The sequence below is a fragment of the Vulpes lagopus genome, chromosome X (assembly GCF_018345385.1).
Source record: "Vulpes lagopus strain Blue_001 chromosome X, ASM1834538v1, whole genome shotgun sequence".
Lineage (NCBI taxonomy): Eukaryota > Metazoa > Chordata > Mammalia > Carnivora > Canidae > Vulpes > Vulpes lagopus.
In genome coordinates, this window is record NC_054848.1 from 10,473,890 (window position 1) to 10,496,058 (window position 22,169).

At 41.7% G+C, this 22,169-nt stretch overlaps 1 long non-coding RNA gene across 4 annotated transcripts in view; it reads right to left on the reverse strand.

The window, feature by feature from the left end:
* Positions 1-11,182: 11,182 nt before the first annotated feature.
* LOC121482924 overlaps positions 11,183-22,169 on the reverse strand; it is a 311,920-nt gene continuing 300,933 nt past the window's right edge. For all 4 annotated transcript variants that reach the window (XR_005985663.1, XR_005985664.1, XR_005985665.1 and 1 more), the window contains one exon: positions 11,183-11,415. This is a non-coding gene — a long non-coding RNA (uncharacterized LOC121482924). The remainder of the gene's footprint in view (positions 11,416-22,169) is intronic.

A 22,169-nucleotide genomic window follows, 5' to 3' on the forward strand; every position in this document is an offset into this window, starting at 1 on the left:
TGTTCCTCCACTTCCTAGCTGTGAAACCTTTAGCACCTTATTATTCCCGCTCAAATTCATTTGAAAATGTAAATATTGTTAGCACTCACCTTGGAGCTGACATGAGGTTTAAATGGACAAATGCATGTAGAGCATTAACACAGTGCCAGGTAGCTAATTACCACTGAAATATTTCTCTTTCTATTTTGAGGCATTCATGCCTTCTTGTCAGGGGCCTTGAGATCATTTGCTTGACCCTTCTCTTTGACCATCTCAGCATTAATGTTTCATAATTTGGTGGTAGCAGGGGAAGAGGGGTTGCAAGGTGGAGTTGTCTTCGAACAGGCACCTGCTTTGGATTCCAAGTGGATATTCAGAAGCGACAAGCCTACAGAGCACAGTTACATTCCTTCCCCCACCTTTCATGTTCTCTGCCACCTTACCTCTAGCTTGACACTTGTGTTAGTATGGAGTGTCAAATAAACAAGCTTGTATTGGGTCCAAAAAAAAAAAAAAAGGTCAAAGGTATTCTTGCAAGTGCTGATTCTAAGAGAAGAGGATTAATGCCAATGAACACAGTTTAGTGATGAACTTCATAGTTTTTATTAACAAGAGGCAGATTGCTACAGGAGTAAAACTCAGCAAAGAGCTCCATGTCATAAATAGACCGGGGAATCAAGACTACAGAGGAGTCAAGGTGATAGATGGTAAAGAAGCTGTGAGGGAGGGTGGAGGAAGGAGACAGAAGGGGCTCAGGATATAACCCAAGAAATATCTGCCCGACTAATATTTCTTACAGACCTACTGTGTGTTTGCCAGTCGCTTTTCTAATCTCTTCTACTGCCTTTGACTTTTAGGGAGAGTTGCCTCCTCCTCCCTCGGTCTTCATCCCCAAGTGTTGTTAAGTCTGACTTGAAAATGCTAAATGGATCTTTACTGCAGACACCATGGAGCGCTCGGAAAACTAGCTTGCAGATCTCTGCACGGACTCCTTTCCATGAACTGGACTCATTTTTGTTATTATAATTACATAATCATGTTGCAAAACATTTTTACATTAGAACTTTTCCCTCTATGTATCTGCTTTTCTCCAGTCACAGTGTACATATAACTAGATGTGTTTTTATAGCAATTTTATTGAGATATAATTCATATACCATATAATTCACCCTTTCAAAGTGTACAGTCATTGGTTTTTAGTGTAGTCACAGAGTTGTGAACTGTCACCACAATAAATTTTAGAGCATTTTCATCACCCCCAAAGAAACCCTCTTTCCCATTGGCAGTCTCATCCTCCTAGCCATAGAGATTTTCTGTCTCTATAGATTTGCCTATTCTAGGTATTTCATATATGTGGATTAATTCTATATGTGGTGTCTTGTGACTGGCTTCTTTTTTTTTCTTTCTAGAAAAGATTTATTTGGACAGCCCAGGTGGCTCAGAGGTTTAGTGCCACTTTCAGCCCAGGGCCTGATCCTGGAGACCCGGAATCAAGTCCCGTGTCGGGCTTCTGCATGGAGCCTGCTTCTCCCTCTGCCTGTGTCTCTGCCTCTCTCTCTCTCTCTCTCTCTCTCTCTTTCTCTCTCTCTGTCTCTCTCATGAATAAGTAAATAAAACCTTTAAAAAAAGATTTATTTATTTATTTATTTGAGAGAGAGAGTGCTCACGAGTGGGGGAAGGGGCAGAGGGAGAGAATATCCAAGCAGACTCCCACTGAGCAAGGAGCCTGATGTAGGGCAGGGCTTGGTGCGGTTCAGTTTCATGAGTCATGAGATCAAGACCTGAGCTGAATCCAAGAGTCAGATGCTTAACCGACTGAGCTACCCAGGCGCCCCTTGTGACTGGCTTCTTTCATTTATCCTAGGGTTTTCAAGGTTTACCCACATTGTGGCATCTATAAGTACTTAATCCTTTTTATGGGGGAATTCACATTCCATTGTATGTGTAAGCCACATCTTCTTTATCCAGTCATCAGAGGATGGACATTGGGTTGTTGTCACCTTTTGGCTTTCGTGAATGGTGCCCCTGTGAACTTTTTTGCATAAGTATTTGAACACCTGTTTTTCAATTCTCTTGGGTATAAGCCTGGGAGTGGAATTGCTGGGTTACCTGGTAACTCTGTGTTTGAGGACACACCCAAATGCTCTCTAAAGTGGCTGTACCATTTACACTCCTATCAGCCATATAGGGGTATTCATAATTCTCCACACCCTCAACAACACTTGTTATTGCCTGTCTTTTTGATTCCAGTCATTCTAGTGGCTATGACGTGGCATATTATTCTGATATTGATGGTATGTTCTTTATTTTTATTTTTTAAAGATTTTATTTATTTATTTGACAGAGAGAGAGCATAAGCAGAGTGAGCGGAAGGCAGAGGGAGAGGGAGAAGCAGGCTCCCTGCTGAGCAGAGAGCCAGACGCGGGGCCTCGATCCCAGGACTTTGAGATGGTGACCTGAGTGAAGGCAGACGCTTAACCGACTGAGCCATCCAGGCGCCCCTGTATGTTGTTCTTTAAAAAATGTTATTTGATATGCACTTTCCGGGTCATCATCCCTCATAATCACCATTTATATTAGCTTCAAAATATTATTTCAAATGGCTATATAGTGATTTGCTGGACCATTCTTCTATCTGGGGACATTTAGGTTGTTTCCAGATTTTTACCATTACAGACAGCTTTCTCTGCATACCGATTTTCTAATGTTTGGATTATTTTCTTAAGCTACTTACAAGATCCATTTTGAAGTCTTTCTTTATCCGTGAAGAATATATAAAAGAATATGCAACTGGAAAATCTTGTGTGGTGGAGGAAAGATTCTATCATGGATTAATATTTATCATCAAAGGTTTAAACTGGCATAAAGCTCCCATTAAAGAGAAGGATTCCAACCACGAAGTGAACACTAGTTGGGCCCACCTACTCTATCTTTGAACAGAGATGGAAAGGTCTTCTCTAATTTCCACTTGAATAAAAACAGAACTCCCAATGCTCACTATTGAGCTGGTACACTTCAATTTATTATTCCCTAAAAGTAGATTTTTATTGTATAAAAAGAACTAGGAAATGAAAGCGAAAAGAAGGAAGGAAAGTCTTCCTCCCTGGAAATAATCATTGCCTCTTTCTCCAGGGCCCCTGGGTGAGCATCTTTGAATCATTAGCGGGTCTGAACCAACTCCAGTGGTTGAATCAGAGGGAAACAACCTACAGGCAGTTTTAACAAATGCTGGGGCCCTGAGCTCTGAAACTGCTGGGCTTTCTTCAAGGAAATCCCCTCAGAGAGAAGTAACATTTGTTTCTCTTTTCTTTGGTCTTCTGGTTAGTTTATATGTATCTAAAAGCAAAATTCATACAAATATGTGCAAGAAAGTTTCAGTGGACACTTCCACTTACTTCAGAAAATCGATTTAAAATTGGAATGACGGGGCACCCAGCTGGCTCAGTCGGTAGAGTGGGACTCTTGATCTTGGGGTCGTGAGTTTGAGCCCTGTGTTTGGTGTAGAGATTACTCGAAAATAAAATCTTAAAAATACATAATAAAATCGGAGTGACACTAATTCCCAATGCATTAATTAGACAGCTTGCGGGGTCCATCTTCTGCTAATTTAAATAATTTCCCTAAGTTCCATTTTCCCACTTTTGTATGCAAAGATGTGCCACCGAACTCATTTGATTGACTTCTTTGGACTCTAAAAAAACAGACTTAAAAAAAAATCTTTGAATGTCAAATCAGGAATATAGAAATACTTGCACACATTTATTATTCACATTCAAACATGTATTGAGCACTTACTGTGCATAAGGCAAGACTCTAGGACAATGGTCTCAATTATAAAATGGGTCGGGTGCTAGGGAGAAAGACTAATCTCAAGGCAGAAAAGTTGTATTATGAATGGAAAAGGCTCCATTGCATAGGGATTCTAGACATTAGCTTTATCTCAGTTTCCCTTTGTAGAAAGGAGAGGTAAAACCCAAACAGGCTGGAGGCAGGGAAGGCCCTGGGGGTGTTTGCAGTGCTGGGGAGGAGCCGGGTGCCTGTCAGTGGGCCCCGAAGTGCAGGAAAGTAGCAGATTTATCTCACTGTGCAATTTTGCCCTGGTTCTTATATGCTGGCACGTGCTCCCAGGGAAATGTGTGCAAAAGTTGTCTTCCCTTGAAATCTCTTCTGCCTCTTTAGAAAAATAAAAATGGCTTGACCCCAAGCCTCAAGATTGTGACTCAGTTGGTGGGCAAGGAGCCTGGCAATCTATATTTTTACAAAGCTTCCTGGAGCAAAGCTCAGGAACAGCCAGTTTGGGGAACCTGTGCCAGTGTTGCTTTACGACCAGGATGCACTTCAGAATCATCTGGGGTCTATTAAAAGTGCCATTGCCCGGGTCCCATACCTAGAGGTTCTGCTGTTATTGGTCTTCAGTGGGCCTGAGCTCTGGGATTTTTCCAAGTTCTCAGGAGATTGCTGATGGGCAGCCAGGTTGAGAACCGATGGCTCAAAGGCATTCAATCCTGATGAATCATCCCTCTTGCTGTCAAAGCTCAAAGTGAAGAAGAAATGGTGGCTGTTTGAACTGATTGAGAGAATTCAAGAGGATTGAGAGATCAGAAGAAAGGGTTCAGAGCAGACTGTTGGAGAGGGAGCAGACAGGCACATCCATTATCAATGCGACACCATCAAGAGCACTTCCTCTCAGGGACGTTGTGCTTTAGCCTTCAAGGCAGGAGGGGGAGCAGGAGACACAACTACTCCTTAAAAGACCTGCTGCTTCTCTAAGGTTCATAAAGTGGCCAGTGCCTTCATAATGACATGAGGCCTTTGTTTCCAGAGGACAAGCAGTCTCAAGACTTCTCCAGGGCCGGTAGAAATGTGGGAAGAGCAGTGGCTGGTGATTTCCTCACCCAGAGGCAGGACACCAGTGCAGAGTGAGAGGTGGCCCTCACACAGGTAACAGAGAAAGGCTGTTTTTTTTATTGAAAACAATCACCCAGGCTGATTGTTTTCATAGACTCTGTACTTGTAACTGTGCATTGGGTTTCCTCTCATTTACAAAGGGCACAGCAGATGGCAGTCCAAGATAAAAAGAATGAGACGGGCATGTGACCATCTCCGGTGGTGGCACCTAGGCAAGAAAACAGAGTCTGGGAACTATCCAGCATCTGCAGAAGCATTGTCCAATAGAACTTTCTGGGATGATGGAACTGTTCTATATATATGCACTGTCTAGCACAATAGCCACCAGCCACATGAGCTCTTGAGCACTTAAAATATGGCTAGTGAGAGTAAGGAACTGAAATTTTAATTTTATTTAATTTTAATTAAGTCCAGTTTAAATTTAAGTAGCAATATGAGGCTAGTGGCCTTCATATTGGACAAGGCTGCTCTAGAGAATGAGGTGCTCTTTTTAGAGGGAGGAGGGGCAGAGGGAGAGAGAGACAGAGAATCTTAAGCAGGCTCCACACCCAGCACAGAGCCCAACATGGGGCTCGATTGCACAACCCTGAGATCATGACCTGAGCCAAAATCAAGAGTCAGATGCTTAACCGACTGAGCCACCCAGGCGCCCTTAGAGAATAAGTTTTGATTCTATCACTTACTCCCTGCTTAACCCTGGACAAATTTCAAAACTTCTTAAAGCCTTGCTTTCCTCATCTGTATTTCTTGTTTGCTGGTGCCAGAATTCCTCATAAAAACAGGACTCTCTTTGTTTGGAAAAATACCTGATGGTATCATGAAAATGAAGGCCTCAGAGAAGGGTCTAGAAAGGAAATGCAGAATACAGGAAGGGCCAGTCATTTTCTATAAGAATGCAGGAGTGATCAGTCATTTATTGTTGGCCCTGTGATAAGGAATAAGGGAGAAGGGGAAAGAGGAGCCAGTAAGAAAGGTTGGGGCTACATGGAATATTGGGGTGACTGAAAGGACTCCAGGAACAAGGAGAGCTAATCTTAGTTCCAATTTATTTCTCTTACTGTGCTGTACACCTGTTCTATCTTTCTAAATCTTTGGTACAATTTACTGTAAACAGAAATGGATTGGTTGGATGTGTGTGTGTGTGTGTGTGTGTGTGTGTGTATTGATGTGTGCATGTGCATCACATGTGTGAATTAAGGAAAGGAATGGACCAGGTGTAATGAACATAAGTGGGAAAGATGGAAGGATCAGACAGTTACAAAGCAAAACTCACTCAGCTGAAGCAGGAGCTCAGAGGCAGGTAAAGTATGAGAAAGTAAGCTCCTAAGGAAGTGCTAAAAATCATGGGGCGAGCATCAGTTCTTCACGAAATGGAAGTTCACTCCAAGCTTATACAGAGCTCAAAAGGAAGGGGCATCCTAGCTAATACTTGTAATATATGTGAACCTACTTGAGGGGTTGTGGCAAAGAACAAATGAGATCATGTGTGTAGAGGGCTAAGTCCAGTGCCTGGCACACAGTAAGAGCTTACTCAATGATTGTCAAGCTTCAGTTTCATATTTTTGAAATAAACACACCTTTTCTTTTTTAAGAAAAATACGAGAGGCACCATGTAAAGTTCTTGGCTCATAGCAAGCGTTCCTTAAATGCCACGCTCCTTCCTTTTTTGGAAAGAAAACTTCTTCCAGACCCTGACTTGCTAGCTGATAGCATTTTACACTGTAGAACCACACAGGCCCCAGAAGTTTCTTGGGAACAAATGAGGTCTCCCCTTCTGTCCCTTCTCTCAGTTACAATTGGCATCCCTCTGAGGAGTGGTGAAGTGATGCAAACTATTTTGTGGAATCACAGTACTTGTACTGGTCTGTTGTCTCATGTCCTGACTCATCTTTCATCTTCAGCCATAAGCATCTCAATGTTGTCTCTCTCTTATAGCTCGCACCGGCTTAGTGCCTTCCATCGATGCACCTAGCTTTCATCTAGTTTTACCCATTTGGGGGTCTGGTTCACCCAGTCTGCTGTCATGGCCTCTCTTCTAGTGGCCTTCATTTTATTTCTTTCTTTTTTTCTTACTTTCCTTTTTTCTTTCATTCATTTTTTAAATTTATTTGAGACAGGGGGAGAAAGAGAGAGAGAAAGAGAGAGAGAGCATGAGTGATGGGGAGAGGCAGAGCTAGAGGGAGAAGCAGACTCCCTGCTGAGCAGGGACCCCCCCCCCCCCCCCGCCGACATGGGGCTCGATCCCAGGACCCCAAGATCATGACCTGAGCCAAAGGGAGACACTTAACTGACTGAGCCACCCAGTCGCCCCTATTGCCCTTGTTTTTCAAATGTCACTAATTGCCTATTCAGTATGTGCTGCCTTTGGCTGAAATACGTTATTTGCACTTTAAAAAATCTTATTTGTGTAACCTTGGTCCTTGTTGATAAGTGAGTACTTATAGGTTATTCTTGTACATAGAAATCAAGCCTCTTCCTGAGAGCAGACAGGGAAAATTCTGAGAATTCTATAGAACTTTGACTGTAGCTTTTAAAAAATTCAGAGTACAGGTTGTTCTGGTGGTCACCAGGCAGATGGCTGGTTTTCCTCACAGACGATATGATAAAGTTTGAAATTCAAAGTGTTACCAAAACACGATTACCAAAAAACCTCCCCCAAAACAAAAAAACACCCCCCCATTACCGCCTCGCTTGCAATTCCACTACCTGACCTGTGGGTGGTGGTGTGGTCAGTCCAAGCCACTCATCTGCAGGTGTGGCCAACCTAAAGCCTGCTGATGGAAATAAAGACAAGCATGCCTTTTGACCCTCAAAATAGGTTTCCTATAGACAGTTGAGTGTAAGTTCCATGGCATAAGGGATCACATTTCTCACTTGAATTTTCAGCCAGCGTTTTCATCCAAGAGGTGGAGAACTGCAGGGGATCCTTGCAGATTCTGGTGCTGAGTGTTTCATGATTTAAGGCCTGGGGAATCTTGTGTTTTCCAGTATGCTTAGATTTTTAATACCAGGGCTCAGGTGTCCTGAGTAAAGACAATTGCAGCTCCACTTGTGAAAACCCAATAGCAGAATGCTAATCCAGGAAAAGCTGTGTTCCACATTCTGCTATCTCAAGAGAAACCTCATTTTGTACTCATTTCATTTCTGCTGTTCACTCTCCATGGTGAATAATAAACACAGGCATAAACTAGAAAAAGATATTTTCTCTTCCAGGGGATGGAATTGCCTAGAAAACTCTGGAATTAAAAAGAAACCACCCTAAATATAAATCTTGTCAGACCTGATAACTAATGCTTGAAATTTTTGTCTATTCTCAGTGGTGAGAGCTACCAAAGACTGTATTAAGAAAAGCATCCTAGTTTGTCTCTGAAGAGGCAGGGTGTTTATTAGTCAGTATTATATATGAAAAGTTCCCCACAGACTTAGCACATCCTGTCAAGCTCTCTTGTTTTACTGTGTTTGTAAATCAGAGCGTGTTTGAAATATAAAGTAATGGTGAGCTCTGATGTGTGGTAAAGGGTTTCCATTAGTGTCAACTTTTTCTTCCAACACCTTTACCTAGAGCTTCCGTGAGGAAAATACTAGTGTGCAAAGGGAGCACCTGCTGAGGAATGGCAAATATTGGAAAAGGTGCATTGGGCATTTTTTTTGAGGGGTAAGTTCTTTTTAGAACTTGAGTTACAGTTTTTGAATATCCCTAAGGCTGGTATATCAGGTGAGGCACAGTCAGAAGAGAGGCCATGTAAGTTATTTGAATTCTCAGTGGAATAGTTTGTGAAGTTCTGAATTTTTCACAAAAGGTTACCTAATATTTTCTCACTGTCTCCCTGGGGCTGCAAACCATCATCATTGTGATCGGACACAAAAACTAAAGTTATATATTTTAGCAGTTTCCATGATTCAGACACAAAATTTCTTTTAAAAAATTATGCTTGAATCTGAAAAATCATACTGTAGAAGAAAATACTGATTATGAAGGAAAATGTTCAAGCCAGATTGTTAGGCAGACAAAGCAAGTTACCAAACAGTATGTGCAGAGGATTTCCAGTTTTAGTGATGGCAGACTAGCTTGGGTTGGACTAACCCCCCCCTACATACATAAATTGCAAACCTCTGACAAAATATTAACAGAACAACTATTTGAAGGCACTAGAGAATGACAAAAAGGCTGCAGAAACAGGATTTGGCTCTTGAAAAAAGGGAACTGCACTGAAGAAGACCCAAGTTTCTGCAGCTCTTCCTTGGAAGGCAATCTCCAGTCTATGCTAAAACTGAAATAGAAAGTTGACGTCATATTGGCCAGGGGTGTCAGAAGATCGAATTGGGAGATGCAAGAGTGGCTGGGATTTGGGTGGTAGAAAGTCTAGAAAGGAGGGAGTCACAAAGATGGCTGTATACAATCTCCCATTGAATCCTCTATGTGCATCTCATATATACATACAAATCTGAGTGTAATATCCCCTTACATCTTAGGCTGATTCTGGAATTGAACTTGCACCAAGGAGCATCCAAGGATACCAGTGGAAGGCAACAGCTAAAAGGCTAAAATGTGTGGGCAGAGATTTAAGCTCTTGCCTGCAATAGGGGCAAATAGACTTTGGAGTTTGAGTCCTGCCTAGTTATAGAGGTTTGGCAAGTACTTTGTGATTTCCACTGAAATTCCAGAAAGGCCATGTGTAGGGTGCTAAAACCCTTCACAGGACTAAGGTCAATTCTAAGACTAAGGACAAATCAAAACAGATCCCCCACCTGGCTAAGTGGAAAACCAAGCCTGCAAGCTTAAGGTTATCAGCCAGTAATCTAATTATCTGGTAAAACAAAAACCAAAATTCCATCGGGGTTAACAGAGTCCAGATTCTTTAAAATATACCTTTCATAATGTCATAATGTCTGATATAAAAATCGCAAGATATGCAAAATACAGAGAAACATTTGCATACATGTAAAATACTCTTTTTGTGCTTAATCTTCATTTCCTTAAAATTCAAGACTCTTAAAGCAAAAACAATATTTTATTTTGGCATTCATAATATATATATTATCAATATATATATATTATTCATAATATATATAATATATATATTATGAATAATAGTGTAACGATGATAAGAGAGAGGGCAATAGAATTATACTGTTACAAGGTTCTTACATTTTATGTGAAGTGGTATAATGTTAGATCTACATAGTTCTGTTTTTTTAAAGATTTTATTTATTAAAAAAAAAGATTTTATTTATTTATTTTAGAGATGGTCCGAGCAGGGGGGAGGAGCAGAGGGAGAGGGACAAGCAGACACCATGCTGAGTGCAGAGCCCAATGCGGGGCTTGGTTTCATGACTCATGAGATCACAACCTGAGTCAAAACCGAGACTCGGTCGCTTAACCAACTGAGCCACCCAGGTGCCCCAAATCTACATAGTTTCTGACAAGTTCAGGATATATTGTGTGATGTTTAGACTAACTACTAAAAGTAATACAGAGAAGTATAGTTAAAAAGTCAATAGAGGAATTAAAATGGAGTAGTAAAAAAAATTTAAAAAATAAAATAAAATGGAGTAGTAGAACAATATTTGATCACAAAAGAGTAGAAACAGAGGGACAATGACAGATAATGGGACAAATAAAACAAATAGTATTTTAAAATTTAGCTAAAAGAATAAAGAAATAGAGAATGACCAAGAAAAGAAAAAAAATGTTCTACTTGCTATCAAAATGATAAAACTATAGTGCTTAATATATTGTAATACCAGTGTAGGAAAAGATAGATCAATGGAAATAGGGCATGAACATAGGAAGATCTGGTATTTAATAAAAATGGTATTTCAACTTGGTGGTGGCAGTGGGGAACCTGCAGCTAACATACTCATTGGTTGAAAGGCTGGCCACTTTCCCCCAAGATTGGCAAGAAGGATATCTGCTCTCCCAACTTCTACTCCACACTGTATTGTCTTTATTTGCAGAGGACATGATTATGTCAAGCTAATCCAATGGGGCGAAGGGTAACTTTCCCAACAAATGCTCCTGGAACACCTGGCTACCCGAATGGAAAAACACCAACCTTAGCCCGGGGCACCTGGGTGGCTCATTCAGTTAAGCACCTGCCTTGGGCTCAGGTTAGGATCCCAGGGTTCTGGGTTGAGCCCTGTGTGGGGTTCTCTGCTCAGTGGTGAGTCTGCTTCTCCCTCTATCCCTCCTCTCTGCTTGTGATTTCTCTGCCCCCCCAATAAATAAAATCTAAAAAAAAAAAAAAAAAAAGACTAACCTTGGCCCAAAAAGGAGCCACCAACTCCATACAATTCCAATCCAAATCCCGACAGGGTTTTGGTAGAAATGGACAAGCTCATCCCAAAATGGACATGTTAATGCAAGAGACCTAGAATCATCCCAACCTTCTTGAAACAGAGAAACAAAAACAGGGGGCTTTACCTTGCTTGAAACTTGCCAGTGGTGGGTCCGATCTCACCAGGACACAGTGCCGAGCCCGTGTGACCTTCGCCTGCAGGAGCTTTATCGCGACTGCTCTCAAGGACCTTGGCAGAAGGGGTGAAAGGAATATGATGAAGCCGAGGGAGAAGTGGAATAGTAGGGGGACTGCGACGGACCCTTCCACCGATTTTTCAGGGAGCCCTGCAACTGAGACAGCCCTTCGGAGCTGGCCTGCTTGAGGTGAGGGAGGACTGGCTTTTGTCCCCCGGCTGGACCCCTGGCTGCCAGCTGCCAGCTCCCCACCACCCGGGGGAGGGAGGGACAATAGGCTCCGGTGAGTCAACCTTCTGCAGCCGAGGGCCACCAGCCACTGGCACTCACGGCAGCTTCAGCCTGAATGGGCACCTGCAGGTGCCTCAGAGCCTCTCCTACCTTCCATCCTCCGGGCTGCGGGGGTGCCCCGCGTCTTACAGTAAGTGCTGGGAACAGCTTCTCTGCAAGTCTGGTTGTTCTCGTTTCCTGCACAAACTTTTCCGAGCAAAGTCGGCGAGTAAGCCACGGGCTGGAAAACTGCTCATGCATATGGCAGAAAATGGCTAAGCAATCAAAATGAGTTCACTGGGGCCGCCGGGGGGGCTCAGCGGTTGAGCACCTGCCTTTGGCTCAGGGCGTGGTCCCGGGGTCCCGAGATCGAGTCCCCCATAGGGCCCCCCGCAGGGAGCCTGCTTCTCCCTCTGCCTGTGTCCCTGCCTCTCTCTGTGTGTCTCATGAATAAATAAATAAAATCTAAAAAATCTAAAAAAAAAAACCCAAACCCAAAAATGAGTTAATTGTTTACACGTGCAACAACGTGAATGAATCTCAAGGTCGTTTGGTTTTCTTATTTGCTATCTTTGTGTTTTCCCCAATGAACAGATATTTTTTGAATAGCTAGAATTTATTTTTGAGAAATAAATTGTTTGGTTCTTTGAGCTGGTGAGTTTATTTTTCTTCTGTTTGCTCATTTGGCTACTTACAAGTTGGTGTCTGAGCAAGGTCACAGTTTCCCCGGATGTACTTAACGCTGTAACATTGGAGTAGCATGTTGCTTACAGAGGATTTGAAAATTCTAGCCAATTAGAAATTTTGTATGGCTGGAAAGTAACTTGAAAAATCAGCTGGTCCAGAAGATTAATGTTCATAGCACTCAGGTGACGTGGCAATTTAGGTTTTGCATGTATGTATGTATGTGTTTTTTTTTTTTTCTTTCTGGTATATCACTAGGCATAGAGATACTTCCTTAAGCCGGCCTCTTTCAGGGCTTTCTTGTCTCCATGGATAATTGCTTAGAAGATCCTTTTGAGGCAGGTAAAGCCAGAGAGAATACCATTATATTGAAGATGAGTGAGATGACTGATTTCTAGAATGTTCTTCCACTCACCTGATCTGACCGTTCCATCACTGATATTTTTATAGTTTGATTTTTCTATTACTTATCATGAAATTAAAGAGCTGTCTGTATGTATGAAACTCACTGTTCTTTAAAGACAATTTCCTTTTATTATTTAGGAAAGTTTTAATATCCAAGAACCTCAGCTCCGTCATGATGCTTTGTCTTTAGTTCAGAATAAAGTCATTATATGCATCCATGCCTTCTTCTATCTAGTGGACTGCCGTTTACGTATTAAGTGAGGAAATATCCTGTCAAGAAACTTGTATAAATATCTTAAATTTGTACGAGGACCAAGTGTTTACAAATAGAGAGTCATGGCTTTGCATTCTGGGTGAGTCCATGATTACAGCTCCCTCCCTTCTCCCTCACCCCCTTCTCTCCTTCTGGTCTTCTCTCACCTCCTACTCCCTTTCCTCTCCCCCCCTCCCTTCCGCAAGCCTGCCTTGCCCTAGCATCTGAGAGGCAATCCAAAGGAAAGTTGGAGATGTTCAGGAATGCTAACTGGGACTCAGGATTCCTTACTATGTCACATCAGAATAGGAGGAAAATTATGTTGAAATCCTTCAATGTGGACACCGTAGGACCAAAGAATTTATCTTCCAAACCAGGACACTTTTGAGAGGGAAGGGGGCACCATTACTAATTTAGCTAGCACAGCAGCCATAAATGGGACTGTCGCAGGCAATCTAGACTAAAACAAATTCATTTAAGCTGCTTTTAGCTGGCCTGTGAGTGATGGCTGCAGCTGCATATTTGTGCAGGGGAGTGGAATGAGGCACCGATGTCTAAAGACAGGGAGATTCCTGGTAAGGCAGGGTTTGTTTAGGCAAGGAAGGAAAGTAATCTGCTTCTGTTGAAGTCCACAGCCATTATGAATATTGTTACAAATACAGATTTTTAAAAAGATTTTGTTTATTTATTCATGAGAGACACAGAGAGAGGCAGAGGCCTAGGCAGGGGGAGAAGCAGGCTCCATGCAGGGAGCCTGATGTGGGACTCGATCCCGGGATCCTGGATCACACCCTGGGCCCAAGGCAGACACTCAACTGCTGAGCCATCCAGGCGTCCCACAAATACAGATTTCATTACATTTTTGTGGTTTATGGTGCTCTGAACACTGGGGGGAATATGGTATGCTGGAAAGCTCTTTTATTTTGTGGTCTGTCTTCTTACTGACTTTTGTGTGTGTGCGTCGCGTGTCTGTTTATGAGAGACGACCCGTTTGCCTGTTCATAACTTATGAACTTATTTCATTCAGTTTTCGGTTGGCTCAGCACTTCCTTGCATCATTGTTTCGCTCTACACTGATCAAAATTGATAGCTATTGACCTACCCTGAGGCCATTCTGATTTTATGAACATTTTTGCACACAAAGTGCTCCTTGATTATGCTGATAATTGGTAGAGTGGCTGCAGGATCATTTTTACATTTAATTGGTTGTTCTTGACTTTCTTTTGAGTAGGTTTGTGTGTGTGTGTGTGTGTGTGTGTGTGTGTGTGCAAAACAGCTCGTGAGCAGTCTGATGAGAATAGCGTACATCAGTTTAAAGACAGAGTCACATTCCTGGGTCTGCACTGGGAAGTTTGTTACGGAAAAATGTGTAGATCTTGACGTGGACTCTCAATATTCAGTCATGTCTGGGAACCAAGAAGGGCAATACAAATATGATGACTTTCACTTAATTCAATCACTTGTTACTTTGATTCTATTTAATTTGATCAAAAACCCATGAAAGCAAATCATTTGTAATAAGGGCAACACAACTCCTCCTCCTTTATTTTGATAGATGTTAATTACTGCGGGCAGGAGCTATGGAGTAATTCAATTACTGGCTGTAATAATGTTGTCATTTAATTAATAATGCATGCCTCATAGCTGGGTGAGAGAGAAGAGCGTGAAGGTTTTGGAGAATGACTGCAACAACAACAAAAAATGTAATTCAGATACACGCGATGAAAAGTCTAAGAACTATTGCCGTGAGTAAAGGCCTGCTATAGCCCACAGGGAGCAGAGGAAACGATAGACCATGTCCAAATGCTTGGTGAATAAACTATTCCTCAGTGAAAGAAGGTACGAGGCATTTTGCAACAATTGTTAATAGCGAGGTTGCCAACCATTAAAAGTGGAGATGTAGTGGTAAATACTAATAATAGCACTGATGATAGCAAACGCATATAGTGCTCATTATATGTCTGGGGATGTCTAAACACTTTATAGACACTCACTCCTTTCATCTTTACAACATCCTCCCTCATCTTCCTGCAATGGAAAGGTGTCGTCTTAGCTCAGATTCCCTTAGAAGACTCTGGAGACAAAAGTTTATTTATTTATTTATTTATTTATTTATTTATTTATTTATTGACAAGAGTTTAAATGCAAGTAGTCTATTTGGGAGGTCAGGGAGACTCTGGTAAGGAGTGTGCAAGTGAGACAGGAATGGAAAGGCAGGCAATAAGGGAATCATAAGAATTTGCCACTGATGGCAACTGGTGAAATTTTGGGAGCCAATGTAAGACCGTATCTGAGTTATCTCAGCTAAAGGGCAAGGGAACTGGAGTACTTTTAAAAAAATATTTTATTTATTTATTTATTTATTTATTTATTTATTTAGACAGCTCACGCAAGCTGGTGGGGGGAGGAGTAGAAGAAGGACAAGCAGACACTGAAGTGAGTGTGGAGCCTGACATGGGGCTCGATCTCATGATCTCAAGATCATGACCTGAGCCAAAACCAAGAATGAGCCCCTTAACCGACTGAGCTACCCAGGCGCCCCAGAACTGGGATATTTTTATATACCAACTCCCATCAGTCATTTGTTGAGAGCTGCTCCCAGGAGGCAGTCATTCAGTGGAGCTTCTAGCCTGACAACAGGTGGCCAAGGCAACTACAATGCCAGAGAGAGCCTTTAGGTAAGAAAGTGTGGGCAATGGTTGTAGAAGTTGGGCTTCAAGAGTTGCATGCTCCACCAACTGAATCAGCCAGGTGGCCCTCCCCACCATTTTATTGAATTCTTAAATATAGATATTTTCTTTTCAGAGTGAGTTCTAGAACTTGTTGACTTTTCATTATGGCTTCCAGGTATCTTCTGAAAATTTTCATCTTTTCTTATATTGATTATTTTAAGCTTCTATTAATGTTAACTATTTTAAGATTTTATTTTATTTTTTAAAAAGATTTTATTTATTTACTCATGAGAGACACACACAGAGAGGCAGAGACATGGGCAGAGGGAGAAGCAGGCTCCCTGTGGGGAGCCTGATGTGGGACTCGATCCCAGGACTTTGGGATCACAACCGGAGCCAAAGGCAGATGCTCAACCACTGGACCACCCAGGCATCCCCTATTTTAAGATTTTAATGTCACAAATCACCTGCCATTCTGTTTGAATTGCTTATTTTATTTCTTTTGGTTTTTGGTCAATTATTCCTGCTTCTAATTTCTAGCATGGCCTCTAAGTTTTTAGTGGACACTAGATATTGTAGGCAGGATTTGTAGAGGCTCTGAATGATATTATCCTCTTCCAAGGAGGGTTAATTTTTCTTTTGGCAGTCAAATAAAGCCCCAGTGGCTCACCTTGGTCTCCTTGAGCCTTGCCTTTTAGGTTTTGTGAAGGATGATCTATTTCAGTGTTCTCTTAATCCTAGAGCATATTTCTATGTGTTGGTGCCTGGCCCAGAAGTGTTTACCAAGCCTAGGGTAAACACCAAGCCTAGGATGTTTATCAAGGCCCTTGTACCTTGGTCGAGTTGGAGCTACCATGGTCTTCTTAGCACCATGTGGCTGCTGTGACCTCTGCCTAACTTGTTAGCCCTGGGGTCTCATCATGTGCATAGACAGTTTAGAAGGCAGCAGGTCACTTGAGGGGAAATGTGATGCAGGTTTTGGGGCTCAAAGTCTCTCTGGGACTTTTTCCTTCAAGCTCCAGCCATGTTGGCGGCTCCAAACCGTGCCTTTCATATCCTTAGCTCAGTAACACGATGCTGTCTGCTTGGGCCATGAGTGTGAACTGCTCTCAGAGAAAATCTAGGGTGAATGTGGAGCATATTTCTTGTATTCCTCTTTTCTCAAAGCTTCTAGCCCTGCTTGGTTTGCTCACCCTGTGCTCTGAGGTGCTTTCAAATGGTTGTTTTCTGTATCTTGTTCAACATTTATAATTCTTAGTCTGATATTAACTGGTCATCCTTTGGGTGATGCTGAAATGCCATTCCCTCAGAGAGGTGTTCCCTAGCTACCATACCCAAAGTGTACTCTCCCTTTATCTCTTCTTCATCTGTTTCGTAGTTTAAAACATTTAAAAATTTTTTAAAAGTAATCTCTACACCCAATGTGGGGCTTGAACTCACAGTCCCAAGATCAAGAGTCCCATGCTCCACTGACTGAGCCATCCTGGCATCCCTGCTTCTTAAGTTTTATCACAATATGTACTTTAATTTATTTACTTTTTTGTCCCTGTTACCCTGTGAATGAATGTGCTGGAAAAATTCTACCCATGAAACTCTTACTCATGGGCTATCTTTTAAGTTAATGGGTTGTGGAGGATGGTAAGGAAGTGTGACAAATGGACAAGGGAGGGGCAGCAAAGAAGCTTCTGACTTTGCCAGAGGTGAGGTTGGTGGGAGGGGTTGCCAGGGCTTCCAGGGAGTGAACTGTAAGATGCTGGTGTGTGGGTGTCTTGAGCTGACAAAGCAGTTCCTGAGGTTGTTTCCTAATATGAACATACAATTCATCTGTACTCTTCCCAGGGAAATGGAGGTAGACACCATTATCTCTACTGCCCAAGGGACACACACGGAGACAGGATTTGAATCCAGCCCAAATCTGTTTGGCTTCAGAGCCAATGCTCTTTTCCTCATATCTTCAGATCACACATTTTAGTGTGTATATATTTCTGATTCTAGGTCTAAGCTGAACTCAGTCATCTGCTTTTGGTGATTTGGATATTACTTGTCCAGTGGACATCCCTAGGAGTCTCCTGTTATGTCAGTGAGTTAAATTCAAGGTTCAATTAGAGGCCTTATTAATAGCCTCTAATTAAAACAGACCATTATTGGGATGCCTGTGTGGCTCAGTCGGTTAAGCATCTGACTCTTGATTTCAACTTAGGTCTTGATCTCAGGGTTGTGAGTTCAAACCCCATGTTGGGCTCCACACTGGGCATGGAGCCCACTTAAAAAAATAGACCATTATCATTAAATGCAAAAAAGTAAGGGGCACTCCAGTGTGTACAATATGGATATAAAAAGGGAAGGAAAAAATGGATTTGCATTTGCTTGGGTGTGCAGAGAAAACCTTTAGATGATACACAGAAACTAATATCATGGGAGGGAAATGGGTAGAGAGGGACAAGATGAGAAGAGATTTTTTGCTGTATGCCCTTTTGTAACTTTGAATTTCGTATCGTGAAAATTTAATATGTATTCAAGAAATTAAATTAAAAATACCCACATAATAGCTATGCTAATATAAATGATTAATACTCTTTGCCTTGGACTGTCTGCTGCACCCCTTATAAACCTTCTGTTTCAGGCTCCTGCCAAGAAGACAGTATTGGGCGTATCATGCGGACATTCTGGACAAATTTCCCATAGGAATACATGGGAATTAGAATTATAATTACATATTTATATTATATTTAGCTACCCAATGGATTAAATAGGGTTTCTGACTATCTTTTTTTAAAAAAGATTTTATTGATTTATTCATGAGAGACACACAGAGAGAGGCAGAGGCACAGGCAGAGGGAGAAGCAGGCTCCCTGCGGGGGGCCTGATGTGGGACTCGATCCCAGGACCCCGGGATCACAGTCTGAGCCGAAGGTAGATGCTCAAGCACTGAGCCACCCAGGTGCCTGGGTTTCTGACTGTCTTGATCCTGTATTGTACTGTTTCTATGGGATTACACATTCCAAGTTTTCTAAAATATAGACTTATTAAATGAACATAATGCAACTTTCATAAGTTGTCATCATTTAGGTAAAATATACCTATGACTAATTAAAAAAAGTTTTGTTCAGCATTTTCATTTGCATGTGAGTACAGCTGCTAACTTTTGGTGTTGAAAAGGGAAAAGTCAGGCTTTCATTTTAAAAGAGAAGACTGACTTTCTGGATGATGACAGGAGTGAAGAGTGTTAAGACATAATTCTGTAATTCAAGCAGACTCATAGGAATCAAAGAAATTCTTTGATGATCCAATTGCCTACTTAAAAGAGAGGATTTTTTCCCCTCTTCTGTTCTCTCTAGGATAACTGGTATTATTCATCTGAATAAAATGTGGCTTTTAAGAGAAAGAAAGCATGCGCTACGCCTTTGCACTTAGTATATTTTTCTCCAGTGGAGTTTCTTTCACTTACTCCATTAGAGCAAAATAAGTGATTCTGCTCCTTAGTGTCACATATGGTCATGTCTAAGTGAGGCTTTATGTGTATCTTAAGAATATTTTGGCTTAAAGGCAGCAAATGAAGTCTTCAGCTTCTTTAAATCCTAGGGAGCACCATCTGACTGCCTGAATAACAGTGCACTGATGACTGGGCAATTCTACGTCTCAAGAGCCTTGCTAATTGAAGATGTGTCACACCACCCCCTTAATTTAAGCATTCTGCTCTGCAAATGATGACTGCTCTTTTACATTTGTGCTTTTCCTTTCATGCGAATCATGCTTGGTTGCTCTGCTCCACATCAAGGAAGATACAGGGGCTGCTTCACAGAACGAAGTGCCTAGCCCGTGCCTGGGACACGGCAGTCCTCAACACATGATATTCTGATCTAAAAGCAGTAAAAGGAAGATTTGTTTGAATTCAGTGTCCCCAGAAGCAGACCCTGACATGAGAATTTGAGAGCAGGGGATTTCCCAAGAAAGTGGGAAGGTGCTTCCCAGAGGAGGAAAGTGCTCTGGAGAAGACGGAAGATGGGAGGGTGCAAGACAAGCAAATCTCAGCCTCAGCCTAATCCTTGGGAACTCTAGAGGATGAACGAGCCTCAGAGACTGTACTGCCTCCAGGCCTCCAGGTCTCTAGGTCTTAAAGGGAGGGAGCTAGGTCTTCCATATTGCCCTACTCTTAGGAAGGAAGGGAACTTCCAGACACCTTAGCTCTCAGTACAGGAGGGTGACATGGTTACAGAGGCTGAGGACAGTGCTCTGAGGAAAGTTGTAGTACCAGTCGTCAGAAGCAAAGCCAAAAGAAGCCAGGTGAAGGATGTACAGAACCTCCAAAAGAGATCTGAGGTGGGCAGGGCAGGGCACCCATCACGTCTGCTGCAAGGTCAAGGCAGGGCCTGTTTCATGGGTATGTGACCAGTGCATTTGCACAGGGACCAGTTCTCAGCCACTCTGACCCTGGTGCCTGGTGCCCACCTGGCCTTCCCCACTCCTCCTTGCCCAGCGACTGTTGCTGCCTCAGCTTGGGCAGCTACTGTTGTGAAGGTGGGGGTGGGGGAGGGGGCAGCCAGGGTTCCACGGCTGCTGTCCACCTTCAGAGGGACATGTCTCCTGAGATAAGGGAAATAAAAGCAAACTGTTGGAGTACATTAAAAGCAAAAGCTTCTGCACGGCGAAGGAAACAATCAACAAAACCAAGAGGCAATCTATGGAATGGGAGAAGATACTGGCAAATGACATATTCAGTAAAGGGTTAGTATCCAAAATATAAAGAATTTACACAACTCAACACCCGAAAAACAAATAATCCAATTAAAAATGGGCAGAAGACATGATTAGACTTTCTTCCAAAGATGACATCCAGATGGCCAACAGACACATGAAAAGATGCTCATCATTACTCATCATCAGGAAAATGGAAATCAAAACCACAACGAGATATCACCTCACACCTGTCATACCTAAAATCAACAACGCAAGAGACAACAAGTGTTGCTGAAGATGTGGAGAAAAAGTAACCTTTGTGCACGTTTGCGTGGGAATGCAAACTAATGCAGCCACTGTGGAAAACAGTATGGAGGTTCCTCAAAAGTTAAAAATAGAACTACCCTATGATCCAGAAATCGCGCTACTGGATATTTGTCCCCAGAATACAAAAACACTAATTCAAAGAGATACATTCACCCTGATGTTTATAGTAGTATTATTTACAATACTCGAGTTATGGAAACAGCCCAAATGTTCATTGACTGATGAATGAATAAAGAAAATGTGGCATATATATATATATATATATATATATAAAATGGAATATTATTCAGCCATAAAAAGGATGAAATCTTGCCATTTGCAGTGAGATGGATGGAGCTAGACAGTATAATGCTGAGTGAAATAAATCAGAGAAAGACAAATACCATATGATTTCACTCATGTGGAATTTAGGAAATTAAACAAATGAGCAAAGGAAAAAAAGAAGAGAGAGAGGCAAAATAAGAAATAGACTCTGAACTCTAGAGGACTGAAGGCTATCAAAGGGGAGGGGAGTGGGGGGATGGGTGAAATAGGTGATGGGGATTAAGGAGGTTACTTGTGATGAGCATCGGGTGATGTATGGAAATGCTGAATCACTATATTGTATATCTGAAACTAATATAATACTGGATGTTTATACTGGAATTAAAATAAATTTAAAAAGTAAAGATAAACAAGTGGAATAAATTTTAGTAATCTATTTTATTTAACCCAATATATTCAAGATATTATCATTTTCAAATGTAAGCGCTATAAAATTATGAATGAGAACTCACTTCTTTTTCATACAAAACCCTCAAAATCTAGTGTGCATTTTATACTCAAGGCACAAATTAATTTGGATATTAAAGTTTTATTTGACATAGTTCATGTTTAGATTTTATAAAAATTAGAGTTGAAAACAGATTCATCTATGAAAGATATTACAAGTGTACTCAAAAATTTCCTAGCAATTGAATTGAGCATTTATTTTTTTGGTCATTTATTTTATTTTATTTTTTTTTAAATTTAAATTCAATTTGCTAACATGTAGTATAGTACCCAGTGGCAAGAACCTCTGGTGCTCTAGGCATATTTCAAATGCTCAACAGCTGTATGTAGACAGTTACCACTGAATTGGACAGCATGGTTCAAAGATCTATGGAGGCAGTTAGAGGAAGCTGTGGGAAGCTTTCTGGCAAGGGTCTTGACATAAACTGGGAAAGAGTCATGAAGTGAGGACAAGAGGAAGGGACATAGGAGGCAGCACTAGTATTTTCTCAGGTACAGAGCCAAGGCATGTTACTGTCTTTCCAATAAATATTTATTGAGTGCCAACTACGCATTAGGCAGTGTTCTGAGTGTTGGAGTTACAGAACCACTCCTTGCCCTCGATTTCATGTTTGTGGTGTGTGTGGCCAGGGCCTGGGTGGAAGATAGATTGTAAACATGTCTATTAGATTCTTGTAGCTGCTGTAATAAAGTACCACCATTTGGATGGCTCTCAACAACAAAAATCCAATTTCTCACAGTTCTAGAG